General features: G+C 38.9%; 1 protein-coding gene and 1 pseudogene across 2 annotated transcripts in view; one reads left to right on the top strand and one right to left on the bottom strand.

Moving 5' to 3' along the window:
- Nucleotides 1-22,543, top strand: part of IL1RAPL2 (interleukin 1 receptor accessory protein like 2) — a 678,833-nt gene that overhangs the window by 73,953 nt on the left and 582,337 nt on the right. The gene's annotated exons all lie outside the window — the stretch shown is intronic.
- On the bottom strand, nucleotides 14,897-16,339 carry LOC128577521 (heterogeneous nuclear ribonucleoprotein A3-like; annotated as a pseudogene). The gene has a single exon (XR_008377584.1). The product of XR_008377584.1 is annotated as a heterogeneous nuclear ribonucleoprotein A3-like (transcript).

Here is a 22,543-nt window from a genome sequence, read left to right as displayed (position 1 = left end):
TTCCTGTTGGTCTTTCCTCTGTTTATAAGGGAGGACATGAAAAGTCAGAGAAGATAAGTTATTTGCTATGATCATACACCTAGTAAGTGGTATACTTAGGATTTGAACCCACGTTTACTCTAAAACATTGCTTCAAAGTACCCTGCTGTCAGCTACCTGAATAGCTCCTGCATAAGAGTTCTCGGTAAATGTCACTAGGTCCTTTCCTTCCTGCTTGCCTGCCTACTTCATGCTCTTTCCACTCTCCTTTGCCCATATGTATTTTACACTTCTGGACTTTCTTTGTGAATTTTTCACAGGCTAACCTCATCTTATCCTCACCTATCTTTTCTCCTGAATTTCCTTTATAATTTTGCAAACAGTTTCACCACATTGTCTTACATAATTTATAATTTATCATTATAGTTTATAAGAAATTTTCTTTGTGTAGACTTAGTCTCACCAATTACATTAAAGTTCTCCAGGACCTGCTGTTCCCCATATAAAGTTTACCTTAGCATTTAGGTACAACATTCAATTATGGAGCTAGGAGTTAGGCTCTGTGTTTCCCATATATGATCTCAATTAATCATTTCAAAATCCTGTGAGGTGTGTCATTTTAGCCCTACTTTATAGACATGGAAATTGACGTTTTTGGAATTTATTTTTTCTTGATGTTCTACCCATGCAGGAGTGTCCACTCTTTTTTTGTTTCTCTGCTACACACTGGAAGAATCAAGTTGGGGGGGGGAAGCAGAAAGAGTGACGGAGGGAGGGGGGTGGGGCCTTGGTGTGTGTCACACTTTATGGGGGCAAGACATGATTGCAAGAGGGACTTTACCTAACAATTGCAATCAGTGTAACCTGGCTTATTGTACCCTCAATGAATCCCCAACAATAAAAAAAAAAAAATACTCAATAAGATCCTAACGAACAGAATCCAACAACACATTGAAAAAATTATAAAAAAAAAAAAGAATCAAGTTGGATTGGCCATACATTAAATACACAAATGCTAACAAAAACTGATTAGCTAAAAATAAAATAAGATTCATGTATACTTTTTGTGATATCTGAGACTATAGATAAGCAAAAAAAAAAGGACTCACAAAGTCAGGTGGGACACCCCTGTTACAGCAGGTAACAATAGCACCGGAGGGAACACTCAGATGTTGGTTGTTTCCCTCAAGCCTGAGTCTTTTCTCCTAGTAAATGTCTATCAAAATCCACCATTCATAGTACAGGCAGTCATTGAGTTACAAACATCAGATGTACGTATAACTCATACTTACAAACGGAGGTTATTACAGTAAGTCTCTGAGTTGCAAACACCTGACTGACGTACTACTCACACTTCTGAATGAAGCTATTACTGGTAATAGGTAAATGTACCTTTTCCAACTTACATACACATTCAACTTAAGAACAGATCTACATAGCTGGGTGTTTTGGCAGAGACCGTAGTCCCATCTACTTGGGAGGCTGAGTCAGGAGGATCATTTGAGTCCAGAAATTTGATGTTGCTCAGATCTGTGACACCATAGTACTCTACCTAGAGTAACAGAGTAAGATTTTGTCTCAAAACAAACAGACAAAAACTGATAGAACCTATCTCATTCATAACACAGGGACTACCTATACTATGATAGGATTTGACTAAAAAATGTTCTTATATGTAGAAGGTTAAGATAGTATGCTGAGAAAAATATCTAAAGCAGTGGTTCTCAACCTGTGGGTCGCGACCCCTTTGGCGGGGGTCTTCTGCATATCAGATATTTACATTGTGGTTCATAACAGTAGAAAAATTATAGTTATGAAGTAGCAATGAAAATAATTTTATGGTTGGGGGTCACCACAACATGAGGAACTGTATCAAAGGATTGCGGCATTAGGAAGGTTGAGAACTACTGATCTAAAGGAAGATGTTTCTAGAAATATGGATTAAAATATAAAGGGATTTTAGTAAAACAATTTGATTCCAAGGGAAAACTCTGAAAACTCTCTTTCTTCCTGTGGACCCTGTTACAGAACCAGAAAACCATGATCCAAATTCTGACTCTGCCAGCAGCTATATGAGTTTGCGAAAATTAATTTACTTTTCAGAACTTCAGGGTTTTTTCCCCTATGTAAAATAGGCATGGTGTCACTGTGTTTTATTGAAGAAAATATATAAAAAACTCTTAGAATGGTGTCTGAGAAATAGTAGTTACTCAATAAATGATATTCATTGCAATCATGTACCATATTAACAATGTTTTGGTCAATGACAGACAACTTGTAAGACAGTGGTCCTGTAAAATTATAGTACCGCATTTTTATTATATCTTTTCTGATTTAGATATGTTTAGATGCACAAGTACCATGGTGTTACAGTTGTGTTCAGTACAATGCCATGCTAAGAACAATAAGCCATCCCATATAGCCTACATATGGAGTAGATTATATCACCTAGGTTTGTGTAAGTACATTAGGATTTGTTAGGATCAGACAAAAATCGCCTAACAATGAAATTCTCAGAACATGTCCCCATAGTTAAGGTATTCATGACCATATTATAGTATTACCATCATCATTATTATTACTGAGAAGCTTGCAAATGTGACCTCACAGCCATTTCATGACAAGAATGCAGTCTGACAAATGGTCCAAGACAAATTGCTATTGTTAATAAGGTGCTTCATTTACAGAGGATGAATGAAAAAAAAAATTAGGAAGGTAACCAGGGGCTAGGAACACCTCAAGCAGAGAGCCACATCAATAAGGTATTTCAGGCAGAACTATTTTATTCAAGGAGATGCAATCATGTGGAATAATTTGTCAATTAAGTTGGTCAGAGCAAATAATATTGTCTGTATAAATGAGTTTTTGCAGCTAGGAAGACATTTAAATGATATGTGAGCCAAGAGAAAAGACTACGGAGACAAAGCTAAGGTGGAAATGAGCCCCCAGGACAAGCATGTGGAGGAAACTGGCCTTTTCCTGTCCAGCAATTCTTTATGTCATTGTGATTCATCCCTGGTGGTTCATAAAGGCAGTTAAATGGCCTCCTTTGACTGTCAAATGGGAAAATAATTCATCAGTTCAAGTCCATAAATCATTTCTTGGTACCACGAATACTTTATATAGCTAGAAATGTCTCGGCGCTTCAGCATTCCATGATCCGGGGATCCTGAGGAGCAGTTGGCAATCGCTAGATGCAGAGGCCTCGGTGCTGTAGGGAAGGAACCTTGGTTCCTCTCTGGAGCATGTTGTCTGGATCCCCGCTAAGTGGCCTTGGAAACATATGCTTATGTGTCTGATATACTGTAGTCACTTAGTATGTTTGTTGAATTAATAAATTGAAATGCTTTGTGTGTTTTGAATTCTGTGCTTCGGAGTGCACTTATAATGTCTGAGAACTCTGCTATATTCTGGGAAAGCGGGATGGAAAACCAGTAGTGAAGTTTCAAAGTCATTGGGCCAATATCCTGACTTGTTTGTCAGGTGGTAAGGACATTATCATCTCAGCATAAACTCCGGTATAATAGTTGAATGGGAAATAATTGTACTTTAATTTTATGATAAAAGGCATTTTAAGTCATATTTTAATATCCCCATCCTCCTGGCTCTTAAAATCAAACATTTGTTGGTATTTTTATCCTTACATTTAGTGCTAGTAAAATGACATTCACCATGCTATTTACCTCCTAATTAGCATATGAGATGAAAGGTGAAAAGGAAACGGCATTATGGGACATGTGAACATATTACCTGATGTAGTGGTTATCACCTCTGGCCCTGCAAGTATGTGTAATATGTTTGATATTTGTTGCATTTATCAAGTACTCATTGTGCTGGGTGAATAGAGGTGAACCATAAAAGGAAATAGTGTCTGTCCTGCTTGAGCTTGAAATATATTGGAGGAAGAGGGAATAATTAGAGATTAAGTGAATAAACTCTTTGATACATGTATAAATATTATATTGCTCCATTCATGGGTCGATGGGCACTTGGGCTTCTTCCGTGACTTGGCCAATTATGAATTGAGCTGCAATGAACAATCTGGTGCAATATATGTATACCATGGAATATTATGCAGCAGTAAAAAAAATGGAGACTTTACCTCCTTTATGTTTATTACATGGATGGAGCTAGAAAATATTCTTGTTAGTTAAGTATCTCAGGAATGGGAAAAAAAAGTATCCAATGTACTCAGTACTACTGTGAAACCAATTTATAATCACTCACACTTGCATATGAAAAATGAAACACAACTTTAGTCTATGATGAAGGAGGGAAGGGGAGGGCGGGGGATGGGGAAGGGGTGGGAGGGATAGTAGGAGATAGTAGGGGGACCACAACTATGGAGCACATTGCAAGTACAAGTTGGTTCTATTATGTGTAGATCACAAATGTCCTAATGCTATAATTGGGTAAATGAGATGAAAGCTATGCTGATTAGTATGATGTAAGCACTCCAATTTATACAAATAATCAACACACTGAAATGAGCATAAATGTATTTATCATCTATGTATAAAAGACGTAATAAAAAAATAAATAGTATATTGTGATACAAGACAATGAGAAAAAATAGTAAGACTAATAGAGATTGGAAATGGCCTAATTGAAGTGAAATAAAACATTGAGGTTGGACTCTGAAGGTTAAGAAAAAGCCATTTAGAAGAAGAATGGGTAAAAAATATTTCAGGGGGAATAGCATGTGTTAGCTGTCAAAGGTGATAGTAGGGTGGACTAGAGGGATGGAAATAGAGATAGAAAACATTGGACAGATTCAAGAGATATTGTAGAGACAGACATGACTATACTTTCTCATGCTGATTCCTAGGTTTTTGGTTTTAGTAATTGGGAAGACAGTAGTGCTGCTGGCTAAAATGAGGAAGACTGAGGGAGGCCAGATGTGGGGGGAGGGTGGCATTCAAGAGTTCTGTTTTGGCCATGTTTTATTTCAGATATCTATTGGATACCCTAGAGAGGGAGGATTTTTAGTAAACTGATATATGACTCTGGCATTCAGGGAGAAGTCTGGACTAGAGATATAAATTTTGGAGCTGTCTACATGGTATATAGAATATGATACAATAAAGTACTAAATTGTGTGGGGCAACTGATGATTACTATAGGAGATCAATGCAGACTGCACCTCCTAGGCCTTATGTTACATATTTTCCCCAGAGTCATGACAGTGTAAGAAAGCTACTTGTCATAATTTTTCCAAACCTCATCAAATGTTAAATCTTAAGCATTATGTTTGTACCTGTATATTCCCTGATATATGGAGATGCCATCGTGCATTTAGCTGACATTTGAATTCCTTAGAGCTGGAGGAATAGCACTAATGCCACACTAAATATAGTAACTATTTATTATATGTGCCAGGCACCATATTAGTCACTTTACGTACGTTATTCCTAATCTTTAGCACAGTCCCGAAAAAGACAGGCCCAAATTTATAGGTAAAGAAACTCACGCTGGAGAAGTTACACAACTTGCTCAAGGCTACACAGCAAGTGAGTGGTGGTCCTCTCTGTATTCCAGTCCCACACTTTAGGGAAAAATGACTGTAAATTTCCTTTTGGTTTCTTCCAACTTCCCAAATCTTTTATACCTTAAGGAAAAGGAAGAAAATATGGGCAGATTTTCTGCTACTTCTTCTTGCTCTTAAATAAAAGCCTGCTAGTCTAGATTAAACTTTACAGGGGGCCTTTCCCTAGACTTCTGGAACACATGCACAGCCTGTCTCTGGGATACTTGTCCCTTGTGGATTGCCTGTGTCTAGCTGCCACTTTCACACCTTTTGGATACCCTGTTCTGAATTCTTTTTTTTTTTTTTATTGTTTCAGGTTAATTAAGGGTACAAAGAGTTAGGTTACAGTGTTTGTATGTGTTAGATAAAATCCCTCCTATGATTGTGTCCTGCCCCCAAGCGGTGTGCCATGCACTCTAACATAGAGCCCATTAAGTGGGAGCACACCCATCCCCCCTCCTCCCCACTCCCTGCTGCCCCATTCCCCCACCCCCACCTTGAATTGATTTGAGTCTTTCTCTTATGTGGACATGTATTAGATCATGTGGTGGCTTCACATTTGAATTGAGTACATTGGATTATTGCTTCTCCATTCTTGTGATACTTTACTAAGAAGAGTGTGCTTCAGCTTTGTCTACGTTAATACAAAAGATGTAAAGCCTCCATATCTTTTAATGGCTCAGTAATATTTCTTAATATGCATAGATCACAGCTTGTTAATCCATTCCTGGGTTGGTGGACAATTAGATTGTTTCCACATTTTGGCAATTGTAAATTTAGCTGCGATAAACAGTCTATTGCAAATGTCCCTATGATAGAATGATTTTTTTCTTCTGGGTAGATACCTAGTAATGGGGTTGCAGAAGCCAATGGGAGGTCTAATTTGAGTTCTTATGTTCTGAATTCTTAATTGGAAGTCTACTAGCAACAGAGGACAACTCCCTAAGTGTGGTATATGAAAGGAGCATAAAGCCTGGTATATAGTTGGTTCACAAGAAATATTACCTACTATGATTATAATTTTCTTCATCTCATTCTATGACAGCTAAACAAAAGCTCTGTGAAATGGGTGTTATTATTTTACTAAAGAGGAAATCAAGACTCAGCAAGGTTAAATAACTAGCCCACATTAACAGCTCATCAGGAACTAAGCTGTGATTTCAAGGCCAATCTCTGATGCCTAAGCTTAAGATTCATGCATTTTCCAGTTGAATGACTGAGAGTGAAGCCCAGGGATTGCCCTGGGGAACACTGAAGGTAATGTTAGGTAGGGAAAGTAGACTTGATTACTATAGGGCCTGGCATGTCAGGAGTAATAACTCATGTTCTTAGCCTTTGGGAATATGTGCCACAAAACAGTTATGATTTTTCCTCACTGATTAAGGTCCATCCTTTGGACATAAAGTATGTGTTTCCCAAATGAAAGTCCTTACAATTGTGAGTAAGCCCTGCTCCTTGCTCCTGTGCCTGGTAGAACCCAGAAGGCTTACCTTCCCTTGTGCTGTCTGATTTGCACAGCTTTCTTTGTTATGTTTTCTTACTTTAATTCAATTCAAGGAAACTTCTGAGTCTCTCTTCTCAGCCATGGCACTGTGCGAGTTGCTGCCACATTGGTTTTAGGGAACCTACAGTTAAACCTGATCACACTGATGGCCTGTAAGGTCTGGGGGATGTGGAAGGCTGGGAAGAAAGATACTTCAGAGAGAGCCAGTATCATTTTCTTTGCAGCTTATGCAAGAGAAAGCATCAATTTTTCCTGTCCTGTCAACCAAATAGTCTCTGATTCTTAGAGGTTTCTTTTTTAATTAATTGATTGATTTCAACCCTTTTGGAATTCTAGCTGTATAGACTTTTAATTACCCAATAACATTTGCAAACTGTGAGTTACTTCAAAAGTGGACAACAACCAGAAAAGACTTTGAAGAGCATGTGATCTGATTCCCTCATTCTGTAGATAAGGTAGCAGAAGCCCAGAGAGGTTGATTTGTGTGGCCCAAGGACACAGCTTGGCAGTAGCTAAGTTAGTAGTTTTCCTAATACAATGCTGCTTTCCACTACTTTCTGCCATTCTACAGTGTCTTTTGTAGTAATCCTGAGTCTTACCTGGGAGGCTTTTTTATGCCACATATAATCAATGTTTTCATTTTAATTGAAATATTTAAGTTAACATAAAGCCTTTGGAGAGTTCAGCTGATTTGTGAAAGTTTGTGGGATTTTTGAAATTTTTCTGGAAGCCATTAGCTTATGTCCTTCAATAACTTTTAAAATTTACATTTTTTGTTTGATACAGAGTCTTACTTTGTTGCCCTTGGTAGAGTGTCATGGCGTCACAGCTCACAGCAACCTCGAACTCTTGGGCTCGAGTGATCCTCTTGCCTCAACCTCCTGGGTAGCTGGAACTATAGGCATGTGTCACAACACCTGGCTATTTATAGGGATGGGTTGCGCTCTTGTTCAGGCTGGTTTCTAACTCCTGAACTCAAGAAGTCTACCAGCCTCAGCCTCCCAGAGAACTAGGATTATACATTTTATTATTATTATTATTTTTGAGACATAGTCTCACTCTGTGGTCCTGGGTGGACTGCCATGGGATCATCTCAGCTCACAGCACCCTCACACTCTTGGGCTTCAGTGATCCTCTTGCCTCAGCCTCCTAAGTAGCTTGAACTATAGGTGCCCCCCTACGACACCCAGCTGTTTTTTCTTATTTTTAGTAGAGACAGGGTCTTGCTCTTGCTCAGGCTGGTCTCAAACTCCTAGCTCAGGCAATCACCAGGTCTGGCTAGAATTTACATTTTAGAAGGGCAATTTTCAAACTAACCTTGGCACCCTTCACATGCATCCCCTTCTGGTTAGATCCTGAGTCAATTTTCTTTTTTTTTTTTTTTTTTTGTAGAGACAGAGTCTCACTGTCCCGCCCTCGGGTAGAGTGCTGTGGCGTCACACAGCTCACAGCAACCTCTAACTCTTGGGCTTACGCGATTCTCTTGCCTCAGCCTCCCGAGCAGCTGGGACTACAGGCGCCCGCCACAATGCCCGGCTATTTTTTGGTTGCAGTTTGGCTGGGGCTGGGTCCGAACCCGCCACCCTCCGCATATGGGGCCGGCGCCCTACTCACTGAGCCACAGGCGCCGCCCCTGAGTCAATTTTCTAATCCAAAGATTTGGGATCCCTAAAACTTGAAGCCTTGCTTAATAATTATATATAGTACAAAATCACCTCGCAAACTACTTCCTGAACATTAAAGTCTGTAGGAGATAATCAGGAAGACAAAATCATACCAGCAGTCTCCCTGGCTTGAAAGTAAGTATGATGGAATGGAACGAGCACAGGGTTTAAAGTCAGAAACATTTAGTTTCAAATTCTTTATCTTTTACTCACGGATTGACCCTGGGAAAATTATTGAACTCCCCCGAGCCTCTAATTCTGCTTGTATATCTTTGTATGTCTTTATCTTGAAGAGTTGTTGGGAGAATTTAAGATGACAGAATAAATTATAGTTATTTCTATCATTGCCATGGTCATTATGATTATTATATACTATTCCTAGTATTATTTACTAGTACTGCTAATATTAGTTCTACTATTGATTGCTACTACTACTACCACCATTAATCTACTTGGTAGGCTGCAAAGGAGGAGAATGCAGCCATGTACATATTGGCAGATGGAATCAGCTCATGAGTAGAAAAGACTTAAAACAGTAAGACAAACAATGATAGAACAAATAAGCTTCTAATAACACATTATAAGAAAGTTCAGACAACCTCCTGAATAAAAACAGTATGTTAGTTGAGTTATAGAAAATATCCTTTTATAAATGAAACTGTTGGGAGAATCACCCTTTCATTAAATTAGCCTGTAAGTTCCATCAGGACAGGAATTATGTCTTTTTTGCCCTTGTGTAGTCCTATCACTTTACCAAGGTGTTTAACATGGAATAGGAGATTAAAGAATATTTGTTGAATGAACAAATGAAGTCCCTATTGGTAAAAATAAGTACTATATGGCTGCCATTGTTTCTCTATTGGTATATTCATTAATTTCTTGAATTAATGCATTAATTAATTTCTTGAAAAATATATGATCTCCTACTTCATGGCAGGCATTGTGCTAAGCTTTAGGGATGTAGTGGTAAGCAAAATCACATACAGTTTGTGTCTTTAAGAGCCCAATCAGGCAAGCAAATAAATATGAAATTTTTTTTCTTTTGAGACAGAGTCTCAGTCACCATGGGCTTGAGTGCCTTGGCGTCATAGCTCACAGCAATCTTAAACTCTTGGGCTGAAGTGATCCTCATGCCTCAGTCTCCCAAGCAGCTGGCTTGACTACAGATGCCTACCACAATGCCCGGCTATTTTTAGAGACGGGGTCTTGTTCTGTCTCAGGCTGGTCTCAAACCTGTGAACTCAGGCAATTCACCTGCCTCGGCCTCCCAGAGTGCTAGGATTAAGGCATGAGCCATAACCCCTGACCCCCAAACATGAAGTTTTAATTATGAAAGTTCCATGGAGGAAAGAAGTACACGAACTAAAGTAACATGGCCTAACTAGAGACTCAGGGAAGGATCGTTATAGAAAATAAAGCTTAAGTAGAACTACAAAGGGTAAGTGAGGAACTTTTTTAGACAAAAGGATTGGCTCCTGCCAACATGCTCTGAGGGAGGTATCATGGGGCATACCAGGAGCTAAAATAAGGCCAACTGCAGCTGGCTGGAGTAAAGTGAGGGGTGAGGAGACTAGAACAAGCAGAGGATAGAAGGGTAAGGAGGGGACAGATGGTGCAAAGCCTTTATGCCATAGTCAAGATTTCTTCTTTATTCTAAGAGCCAGGGATAGTCATTAAAGTGAGGAAGGATGAGGAAGTGACATCATCAAATAATTTCCCTGTGGACAATGGATTAGAAAAAAGCCAGAATCAATGTGTTTGTACTAGTCCAGGCTAGAGATGATACTAACTTGAACTAGGGTGGGAGTTGTGGCTATGGAGAGAAGTAGATGGATTTGACGGCTGATTAAAAGGTATTAATAACATCAGTAGGACTTGGTAACAGATTACATATGGAGTATTAGATAAACAGATGGGTGTTTCTTAAGTGATGCTTCCATTTCTTGCTTAATTTGATGGATTGTGCTGCCTTTTAGTGAGAGGTCTAAGTATGATGAAGTTCATCCAATCACAAATCTTTTTATGTACTACTATGAGTCAGGTACCATGTTAGTAGCTGGAAATTCAGAGATGACTAAGTTATGGTTCCTGTCCACAATCTAGTAGGGGAGGAGAGCACAGAAAATCAACAGGTGGTTACAGTACAACAGTGGGTTGTCTTGAGAGAGGTATGCCAAGGGTGCCGGGGGAGCCTGGATGAGGAGAGTCATCTAGAAAATTGGCAGAGTTAGGCAACAGAGGGGGGAAGCCAAGGAAGAGTGGGATCACTGTGGACTTGGGCTATTTTGGATTTGGTGTGCACTAATTGGTCAGACCTGTTCTCTGAACATTAAGCTTTGAAAAAGAAAAGCCAACTTTTTTTCTTTCTCATCTCCATCTTCTGCCTAGTGCAAAAAGTAACCTGACTAACCCTAACCCAGGCCTGAGAGTCAAGAGGCAATTTCTGGTGTCACTGGCTGATTACTCAGTCTCTGGCAGGAAGTATTCATATGTTCCTTTCCCTGTGTAAGATATGGCAGGCTTCTGAAAAGCATTGTGTAAATCAAATTGGGGTAAATTAAATCTTACTTTAAATAAACTGAGGAATTTGTGTTCTATTTTTGTAAAGTAAAACAGCACTCTCTAAATCTTTATCTGTATACTCCAATTTAATTCTTCAAGTTTCTTTAGGGCAATACCCATTTTTTATTTATTTAAGTTTTATTTATATAACATCTAAATATATTTTACATATATATTATCATTATTATTCTTATTTTGGATGAAGAGTCTCTGTCACCCTGGGGTAGAGTGCTATGGCATCACAGCTCACAGCAACTTCAAACTCTTGGGCCCAAATGATCCTCTTGCCTCAGCCTCTCAAGTAGCTGGGACTACAGGTGCCTGCCATGATTCCATTCTGAGCTAATTTTTCTATTTTTAGTAGAGACAGGGTCTTGCTCTTGCTCAGGCTGGTCTTGAACTCCTGAGCTCAAGAAATCCACCTGCTTCAGTCTCCCAGAGTGCCAGGATTACATGTGTGAGCCACTTCATTCAGCCATGTTTTATTTTAAATCAACTTGAGACATAATTTACAATCAATAAAAATGTGCCCATTAATTAATTTTGACAAATACATCTACCCTAAAAATACATGTAATCCTAAAATAGTTGCAGTTAATCCCCTTCATCACTGATCCCAGGCAACCACCTATCTTCATTTTGACACTAGAGTCCTTTCGGTGGGCTTACATTTAACGGCCTCCAGTGAATATTATTGTGAACACTAGGGGAAAACTATTTTCTCATAAATTAGAATTCTATCCCAATCTTTTTGTTTGTTGTTGTTGCAGTTGTCACTGCTGTTTTTAAGCGGGCCAGGGCCGGGTTCGAACCCACCATGGGACCGACGCCCTATTCCCTGAGCCACAGGTGCTACCCCCTTTTATCTCAATCTTAAGGCTATGTATGAGTGACTGTATAGATTAGGGGAAAATATTGATCTTATGCTTGTTTTGGTATGATTTATGGGGTCATGATGATGATGATTGTGTTAAAGGGAGAATTCTTGAAAAGGTTGTCTGTGGGGGCTACAAAAGAACAGACCTTTATTTACAGTCATTTTTTTTCTTCAGTCAGTCATTTCTTCACAAACTAAGTTACCATTATATATTGCTACTCTCTTTTTGTTTTTGGCAAAACTGTCACTTTTTAACCTTCATAGGACTAGGATAGCTTATTAGAAATGAAAATATGTAAAATATATTTGGACATTATATAAATAAAACTTAAATAAATAAAAATTGAGTATTGCCCTAAAGAAACTTGAAGAATTAGATGGAAGTATACAGATAAAGATTTAGAGAGTGTTGTTTTACTTTACAGAAATAGAACACAAATTACTCAGTTTATTTAAAGACTTGCCATACAGACCAGAGTTTAAAACCTTGTCTCACACTTTTTTTTTCTGTTATTGTTGTTGTTGTTTGTTTTTTCAGATTAACATGAGGGTACAAGTGATTAGGTTATAATGTTTGCATTTGTTAGGGAGGGTCCCTGTTGTAATTGTGTCCCCCACCCAAGAGGTGTGCTATATACCCTTACATTGTGCTCATTAGGTGGGAGCCCAACAGTCCCTCTCCCTCCTCCTTCCTCATCCCTGCTTGAATTGAATTGAATTTTTCTCTTGTGTGGCCATGTATTGGTTCATCTATTAGCTTCATATTAGTATTGAGTACATTGGATACTTGCTATTCCATTCTTGTGATACTTTACTAAGAGTGTGTTTAAACTCCATCCAGGTTAATACAAAAGATGTAAAGTCTCCATATTTTTTATGTCCGAATAGTATTCCATGGTATACATATACCATAGTTTATTAATCCATTCACGAATTGATGGGCACTCGGGTTTTTTTCACATCTTGGTGATTGTAAATTGAGCTGTGATAAACAATCTAGTGCAAATGTCCTTGTGATGAAATATTGTTTTTTTTCTGGGTAGATGCATAGTAATGGGATTGTAGGATCAAATGTAAGGTCTATTTTGAGTTCTTTGAGGATTCTCCATACTTCTTTCCAAAGAGGCTGCATTAGTTTCCAATCCTGCTACAATGTAAATGTGTTCCCATCTCTCCACATCCACCCCAGCATTTGCAGGGTAGCTCACACTTGTGATCCCAGCATTTTGGGAGGTTGAAATAGGTGGATCACTGAAGGCCAAGAGTTTGAGACTTTAGCCTGAGCAATTTTATGTAGACTCCATCACTACACAAAATTAAAAAAAAAATTAGCTGGGCATGGTGGTACATATCTGTAGTCCCTGTACTCAGGAGGCTGAGGTTGGAGGATCACTTGAGGCCATTATTTCAAGGTGTCTGTGAGTTGTGACCATGCCACTGTACTCCAGCCTGGGCAACAGAGTAAAAGTTTGTCTCAACAAAATGAAACAAAAAAACCCTGTCCTACCTTCTTACCAAGTATATGAATTTAGACAAGGCACTTAGTTTCTCTAAGCCTCAGTTTCCTCCATCTGTAAAGTGGGACTCAGACTGTATTTATTATAGGATTATTGTAAAGATTAAAAAAGAGATTGCATATAAACCCTGCATACTACAGAAGAGCCATTAGGAAATGCAGATAGTTCCCTATAATTTCAAATCATAGTCAAACAACAGGTATTTACTGAATATATACTATTCCTGATTGTGTTCTATGGAAGCCCTGAGAGGGTTCAGAAGAAGAGTGAGGTATATATTCATAGAACGTTAAAAATTGTTGAGGCTTTAGTCTAAATCGCTCCTTTTACTGGAGATCAAAAGGATCTGCAGAGGGGTACAGTGATTTGCTTCAGATCAACAGCCAGTGTGTTTATTCATTTATTCATTAATTTAGTCTACAGGTATTTATTAAATACCTGCTATACTCTGGGGACTGTTCTATAGGATGAAGATTTAGCAATGGCTATGAAAACAACCATCTTCTTTGACTGCATATTCTAGTGAGAAAAGATAAATAAGCAGTGTGTGTGTGTGTGTGTGTGTGTGTGTGTGTGTGTGAGTTTTGACAATATGTGTATAATACAGAATGGTTAGAGAAAGCCTCATTAATAAGGTGGTATTTGAATAGAGAGATGGCAGACCTGAGCGTGTTAGTCACGCTGATATCCCAGGGATAATTACTCTAGGCAGAGGGATAATAAATGTAAGGCCCTTTTTGGTGGAAGCTTTCACACTTCAAGGAACAACCAAGAGGCCAGGTTGCTGGAAAAAAGTGCCAGTGGAGAGAGAATTAGGATCTGAGGTCAGAATGGTGGTCATGGATGGTGGGCAATCAATAATGTAGGCTATGTAGGCCATTGTAAGAATTTTAGGTTTTACTCCTAGACAGAAAGCCATTGGAGAGTTTTCAGCAGAGGCTTGGCATGGCCTGGTATGTTTTAACGAGGAACACTCTGCATGTTGTATAGAACACAGAATAAAGGGGGCAAGGACTGGAGCAGGGAGAGCAATTAGGAGGCTGTTGCTGTAGTCCAGAGGGAAGATAATGGTGTCTTGAACCAGGGTATTAGCAGGAAAAGGAATTAAAAGTGGTAGAGTTCTAGTTCTAGTTTGAAGGTAGAGCCAACAGGTATTTAGATATACTGACTATGAGAAAATGAGATGAATCACAGATGATTTTTTGGCCTGTATAACTAGAAGGGTGGAGTCACTGATTATTATTATTATTTTTTTTTGAAAAGTTAAAAATTCCTTAATTTTTTATTCCTGGTACCACTACCACAATTTACAGGGCAATATATCTGATGTAATGAAAAGAAAAAGAAAGACAAAGCTACAACAGATAAAAGACCTCAGAAATGTACATCTAATTGACACTACATTGCATTAATCAATAGCTGCACTTTTTGCAAACTGTGGCTATGACAGTCCTGAACAAGAAGGGTTTCCTGTTTAAGCTGCAGTAACTTTTCTGACTATGGATCATCGTTCCTTCTGTGGCAGATTTTTACAGTTCCTCTAATGCATTTGGGACGACTGTCTCAAAGTAACCTGCAGCTTTCCTGACAACTCCTCGCTCTCTCTCCTGCTAAGAACTGTAGCCCTTTTATGTTGTTTTTAGAACCTTCTGCTACCATATCCACCACTTCCACCACCAGATCCATAACCACCACCATATGAACTACCCGAGCTTCTTCCACCAAAACTGCCCCCTTTCATGGGTCCATAATTTGATTGCTGTTGTCCACTATAATTTCCAAAATCATTATAGTTCCCACCACCACCATAGTTACCACCTCCAAAATTTCCTCCTTCATTGTAACCATCATATCCTCCTCCACCACCATATCCGCCACCTTGGTTTCCATATCCTGGTCCACCACCACCATAGCCCCCTCTACTACAGTAACCAGGACCACCGCCATAGTTCCCACCGTCACCTCCAAATCCATTGTATCCACCATCACCTCCTCCATAACTACCTCTGCTGCCACCACCTCCACACCATATCCTCCTCTTCCACCAAAGTTTCCACCACGGCCAAAATTACCTCCACCACCTCCAAAGTTTCCTCCCCGACCCATAAAGTTGCCAGATCCACCTCCACGACCTCTTTGCGATCCAGCAGACTGCATCTCTTGTTTAGAAAGGGCCTTTTTCACTTCACAATTATGCCCATTAATAGTGTGGTATTTCTGAACAACAATTTTATCAACAGTATCATGATCATCAAAAGTTACAAAAGCAAATCCTCTCTTTTTTCCACTCTGCCTGTCTTCCATAACTTCTATGGTTTCAATCTTGCCATACTTTTCAAAGTAGTCTCTCAAATTATATTCTTCTGTATCTTCTTTAATACCACCAACAAAAATTTTCTTCACTGTGAGATGGGCACCAGGCTTTACAGAATCCTCTCTAGAAACAGCTCTCTTTGGTTCCACAACACGCCCATCAACCTTGTGTGGTCGAGCACACATTGCTGCATCCACCTCTTCCACACAAGAGTAAGTCACAAAACCAAAGCCCCTGGAACATTTTGTTTGGGGATCTCTCATTACCACACAATCTGTGAGTGTGCCCCATTTCTCAAAATGTTCTCTTAAACTATCATCTGTAGTTTCAAAGCTCAGACCACCAATAAACAGTTTTCTCAACTGCTCTGGTTCCTTTGGATCATGGCCCTCCATTTTGAGACCAGACTCGCCTCTTCCAACTCGAGTTCAATATCGTCACTGATTATTAAGATGGAGAAGACTAGGTAGGAGTCAGGACATGTTATGTTTGAGGTGTCTCTTAGACATCTAAGGGGAAATGTTGGAAGCGTGGTTGGATATGTGAGTTCAAGGGAGAAGTTCACCAAGGAGAAATAAATCTGGGAATGAACAACATGTAAATTGTAAACAAATCTATGAGATCACTGAAGAATGTAGATAGAAAATGGAAGAGGTCCAAGATTTGAGCTGTGGATACTTGTCAGCATTAGAGGTTGGGAAAATAAGAGGGAAACCGCAAAGGAGATTGAGGAGGAGTATGCAGTTGGTAAGAGGAAAACTAACAGGAAGTAAGTGAAGAAAGGTGTCAAGAAGATGGGAGTGATAGGCAATGTTGAATGCTGTTGATTAGTCACATAAGATAGGAATTAGAATTGACCTTTTTATTCAGAAACATAGTAATTGCTAATTGAAAGGATCTGATCAAACAGCGTCAAATCTCTGTTCCTTTCACCATATCACATTGCCTCTCCAGGTTCTTGCCCTTAAGAGTATCTCTTCATTCATTTATGTAGAATTTAGTAAGAGCAGGTTCTATGCCAGACATTATCCTAGGTGCTGAAACCCCAAGATAAATTAGATATGGTCTCTATTTTAGGGAATCCATAGTCTAATAGAGAAATGAGATGCATTAACAATGATAATATAGAATGTATAGTGCTATTACACAGACATGTACCAAATATTATGGGAACCCAGAACTTATCTTGAGTCGAGGTGGGGAGTGGTGGGAGAAGAATTTTCAAAGGAGGTGACTTTTGAGAAAGAGAACACAGTGATGAGTAAAGGTTCAATAAACAAAAGCACAACTTATCCTGAAATGATTCACAGAGCTGAAACAGCTGAATGTTGTCTTGAAAGATGGATTGTAATTTATTAAGTGGAAAAGTTGGAGAAGAGATAGAGAGACAGGCAAGGAGTGCCATGTTAAGGAGCTCAGATTTAATCTTGGAGACAATTGGTTGACAGTGATGCTTAAGTGGGAGAAGATTTCTATATTAGAGGTGGTGGTAGTGATATTGGGAAGGGGGATAAGGAAAGAAGGAGTCAAGTGAATAACTTCCTTGTTTCCTGCTTGGGTGATTGTGTGGATGGTTATGCTAAAATCTCTTGATTACAGAAGCTCCAGGATTGAGTCTGTTGGAAGGACAGATCTCTAAATCTGATTAGAGTTGAGTGTCCCGACTGGATGCCTCACTAACATTTGATGGAGTTGGCTTTTCCTTAAAGTTTAAATGAATCATCTAAGTTCATAGAGTTTTAGTTTTTTAATAGGAACATTTCTCTTTTGCTGAGGCAAAAAAAAAATGGGTCAAGTGCTGAGACACATGGCTCTGAAGGGCCATTGAATGAGATCAACAGCTGGGCCCTTAGACCTTCACAAAGGCCATTTCTGCCTATTTAAAGCTTCCTCTAGGCTTGATCAGAATCAAAACCCTTTTGAAATGTAATGAATTCTTACATTTTCTGCTGAATTACTATTTGCCAAAACTTCTTACATAGAACAGGATATTTGAGAACTGAGTTCACCTGGATTTGTGTATAATGTTGTATGCTTAAAAAAAGGGAAGAATCTTATACAACAGATACTATTTTCCATGATAAAAGTTCTGGCTACTCCCTTTAAATTCTCATTTACTGTTCATTAACTGTTTGACAGAAAGCCTGGGGAAGCAAGAGTGGAACTTCAGTGTAAAGACTTGTATTCAACTGAATCGTAATGCTTTCAGGCCACTAGGATGGATTTGTAGCATTTATGAAATGATCACAAAAATCACCAGGAATATACACCCCACTTCTCAAACATAAGTTTTGGCTCTAAAAATTATTGACAACATCACTTAGCTTTATTAAGGAATCAAAGAGAAATCCTGTGTCAGCCTTTATTTTTGAATGTCATTACTCGTACCCACTAAAAAAATCCAAAAAATAAAAATATGGGTACCCTGAAAAATCTACCTCTTTCTTCCAACCCTTTATCTAGATCATCCTTCCACTTTCTTGGCTAGCCTTCTATAAATATTATATTGTGTGTAAATAGTGATTCTCAAAATGTAGCCTAAGGACTCCTAGGAACCTCGATACCATTTTCTTTCTTTTTCTTTTTTTTTTTTGAGACAGAGTCTTACTTTGTTGCCCTCCATAGAGTGCTGTGGTGTACACAGCTCATAGCAACCTTAAACTCATGGGCTTAAGCAACTCTCTTGCCTCAGCCTCCCAAGTAGCTGGGACTACAGGCACCCACCACAACACCCAGCTATTTTTAGAGATGGGGTCTCACTTTTGCTCAGGCTGGTCTCTAATCTGTGAGCTCAGGCAATCCACCTACCTCCTCGGCCTCCCAGAGTGCTAGGATTACAGGCTGTGAGCCACCATGCCCGGCTAATAATACCTGGGATCACACCTATGATGCATCTTACAAGGGTGCATGTGAAACTTACTAAATGTAGAATATAAATGCCAGGAAGGCTATGTTAACCAGTGTGATGAAAATATGTCAAATGGTATATAAAACCAGCGTTGGGTGCTCAATGATTGCATTAATGTACACAGCTATGATTTAATAATAAATTAAAAAAAATACCGTTGACCCTTGAACAACACAGGTTTGAACTATTTGGGACCACTTATGCATGGACTTTTAAAAACCATACCCAGATAGAAAATCCAGCATTTGTGGGATGTGAAAGCAGTCAAGAGGGCTGACTTTTTGTATATGTGTGTCCTGCAAGGTTGACTATGGGATTTGAGTATGTGTGGAATTTGGTATGGAGGTGGTCCTGCAACCAGTCTGCCTTGTATAACAAGGGACAACTGTACTGAGAAACTAAGGATGTTAAAAATAAGATTTTTTGATATTGAAGAATCATGAAATATATCATTTAGAGGATATGTATACTTCAGTCAAATAATATTTTCCAGGTAACTAATGCAGGTTGTTCCAGAATCATGCATATGTAAAAGATGCATTCAAAGACCAGTATAGGCAAATGGATTTTTTTGTAGAAAATATTAATTGATAGGATTTCAGATTTCACATTTCAGCTAATCCTTAAGAAACTACCATGTGTTTGGTATAGGAGCAAAGTAGATCATCCGCACTTTTCTGAAAAGACTATTAAAATACTCCTGCCTTTCCCAACTACATATATTTATGGGGCCATATTTTCTTCATATGTTTCAAGCAAAATATTATAATACAAGATGTCGAAGACAGAATCCAATATGAGAATTCAACTATCTTCTAATAAGCCAGGCATTAAAGAGATTTTTCAGAACTATAAAATAACACTGTTCTGTCTTTTTGCTTTGGAAAATACATTTTTCTTTAAAATGTTATGTTTCATAAAAATAAATATTGTATAATGAGCCATATAATTATATTTTATTATTGTAAATAAATTATGAAATATTTTTTAAATTTCAGTTTTATTTGCAAATACAGAAAATAGGTAAATCAGTAGGATCCTCACTGATTTTTTTCATTTCAGATTAATATGAGGGTTCAGAGGATTAGGTTACATTGTTTGCATTTGTTAGGTAGAGCCCAAGTCGTAGTTGTGCTCCTCACCCAGGAGGTGTGCCATGTACCCTTACATTGTTTCTGATGGGTGAGAGCACACCAATCCCCCTCTCCTCTCCTCTCCTTTCCTCTCCACCCTCCCGTCTCCTTCCTCCCATCCTCATTAACTTTTTTTTATTGTCAAATCATAACATCCTCATTAACTTTTTTTTTTGTAGAGACATAGAGTCTCACTGTACTGCCCTCGGTAGAGTGCCGTGGCGTCACACGGCTCACAGCAACCTCTAACTCTTGGGCTTACGCGATTCTCTTGCCTCAGCCTCCCGAGCAGCTGGGACTACAGGCGCCCGCCACAACGCCCGGCTATTTTTTTGTTGCAGTTTGGCCGGAGCTGGGTTTGAACCCGCCACCCTCGGCATATGGGGCCGGCGCCCTACTCACTGAGCCACAGGCGCTGCCCCATCCTCATTAACTTTTAAGAGTGAAAGTAGTCCTGAGACCAAAGCAGTTGAGAACTGCTGATAAATTAAAACAAAATGTATATTCAGTTATTATATCTACCATTCTACTTGTGTGTCTGTGTATACATAATGGTAGCATTCTTTCCAACTGTCGTGTGACTTGACTTTGGAGTTAATGTTGTTTCGCCATTATTTCGTATCAGTATTTATAGGTATGTCACTTTTAAATGGCTGTACTGTATCCTCCCCCCCACCCCCAACACACAGAGATACTTCTTGGAAGTGAAGTTGGTGAATCAAAAGATATATGCACTTCAAATTTGATACAACTGCCAATTTGTTCCCCAATGTCTGAGACTTCCACCAACCATGTCTGAGAATTTCACAAATCTGTTTCACAAATCTGTCAGCATATGAGATCAGATCATTAAGTTTGTGAACTCATCCTAGAAAAAGTGCTACATACCTCATTATTAAATATTGACTACAGTCATCAGATGGCCAAGGGGAGTACTTTGAAGGTGACTGTAGTGATATGTAGCAATGAGGTATGTAGCATTTTTTCTAGAATGAGTTCATGAACTTAATTGTCTAACCTTGTAGTTTTTCTTTTCTTTTCTTCTTCTTCTTTTTTTTTTTTTGGCCGGGGCTGGGTTTGAACCCGCCACCTCTGGCATATGGGACCGGCGCCCTACTCCTTGAGCCACAGGCGCCGCCCTTCTTTTCTTCTTCTTGTTTTTTTTTTTTTTTTTTAAGAGACAGAGTCTCACTTTGTCACCCTCAGTAGACTGCCATGGCATCACAGCTCACCGCAAACTCCAGCTCTTGGGCTTAGGTGATTCTCTTGCCTCAGCCTCCCGAGTAGCTGGATCTACAGGCACCTGCCACAACACCTGGCTATTTTTTGTTTGCAGTTTGGCTGGGGCCAGGTTTGAATCTGCCACCCTTGGTATATGGGTCCGGTGCCCTACTCACTGAGCCACAGGTGACTCCCTAACCTTGTAGTTTTTCTTAAAACTTTTTGCTCTTTCCATAGCAGATGGGGGAAAAAATAGAATCTCATGGTAATTTGATTTATCTTCTTATGATTGGTGTTAAACATGTTTTCATATATTGCAAAGTGATCACATTTTATTTTTCTGTGAGCCATATATTTTCACTTCTTTAATGAGGACCTAGGTACCTTGGTACAGGTAATCTATAAATTTCTAAATATAATTCTTAGACAAAGTAATGTGAGCCTTCCGCCGTGGATAGGGTGCCCTTTAAAATGAGCTCAGTACCTCATACTCTAAGGACACTTTTTAGCTCTGGCATTTAGTCTCTAAACAATAACATACATTTGATCTGTGCAGGAAGTCAGCTTAAGCATGTTTACAACACAGTGATGGAACTGTGGAACTGTTTTGTAAAATGGCATAACTAAAACTAGAAAAGTCGAGCAAAAGCCATTTGAAACAACATATCATAATGTAATAAAAAACATTTTTCTTTTTCTACATGTGTGTGTTGTGCTGTTTCTTTCACCATCCATTGTGTAAAACAATGGGCATGTTATCCATGCATCTGGCACCATTTCCCACAGTTCAGTGGACAAATTCCTCAAGATCCTGCAGTTTCTGTTTACTGCAGCTCTGCTATTTTGGAGCTGAGGCAAGGGGAAATTTCTGCATGTTTTATCAAAAACCTTGAGTTTAAAAATTGGAGTGATTTCAGAAATGAGCCTATTATATGAAAGAATGGTAATAGATTAGAGTTACTATCTTGTTTAATATGACAGCTTTCTCGCCCAACTAAGATGTGAAGATTTTATTAAAATGGTAACAGCCCCGTAATCGACATGTCTGTGTTGAGTCCCTTGGCACAATTTAGTCAGCAGAGGAGAACACAACAAATGAAACCTCAAGGCTACAGAGTGACAGCAACACATAAGGGGATGGGGGAAAGCATTGCCTTTTCAGGGGTTGTATTCTGCACTTAGTCTTAAAATATCCTTGGGAACTTCCCACTGCTAATTTTCAACAAAGGTAAGCCACATGAAAAAGTAAATGGTTTACCTTTACTGCTGGCTGATCAGTTTAGTTCTCTTTGTGTGATGACTGGGAAAATTTTATTTACTTTAATACAATAGTGGAG

Source organism: Nycticebus coucang, chromosome X, assembly GCF_027406575.1.
Source record: "Nycticebus coucang isolate mNycCou1 chromosome X, mNycCou1.pri, whole genome shotgun sequence".
NCBI lineage: Eukaryota > Metazoa > Chordata > Mammalia > Primates > Lorisidae > Nycticebus > Nycticebus coucang.
The sequence above is the reverse complement of the archived record's forward strand: the minus strand, read 5'-3'. Positions and strand labels throughout refer to the sequence as shown.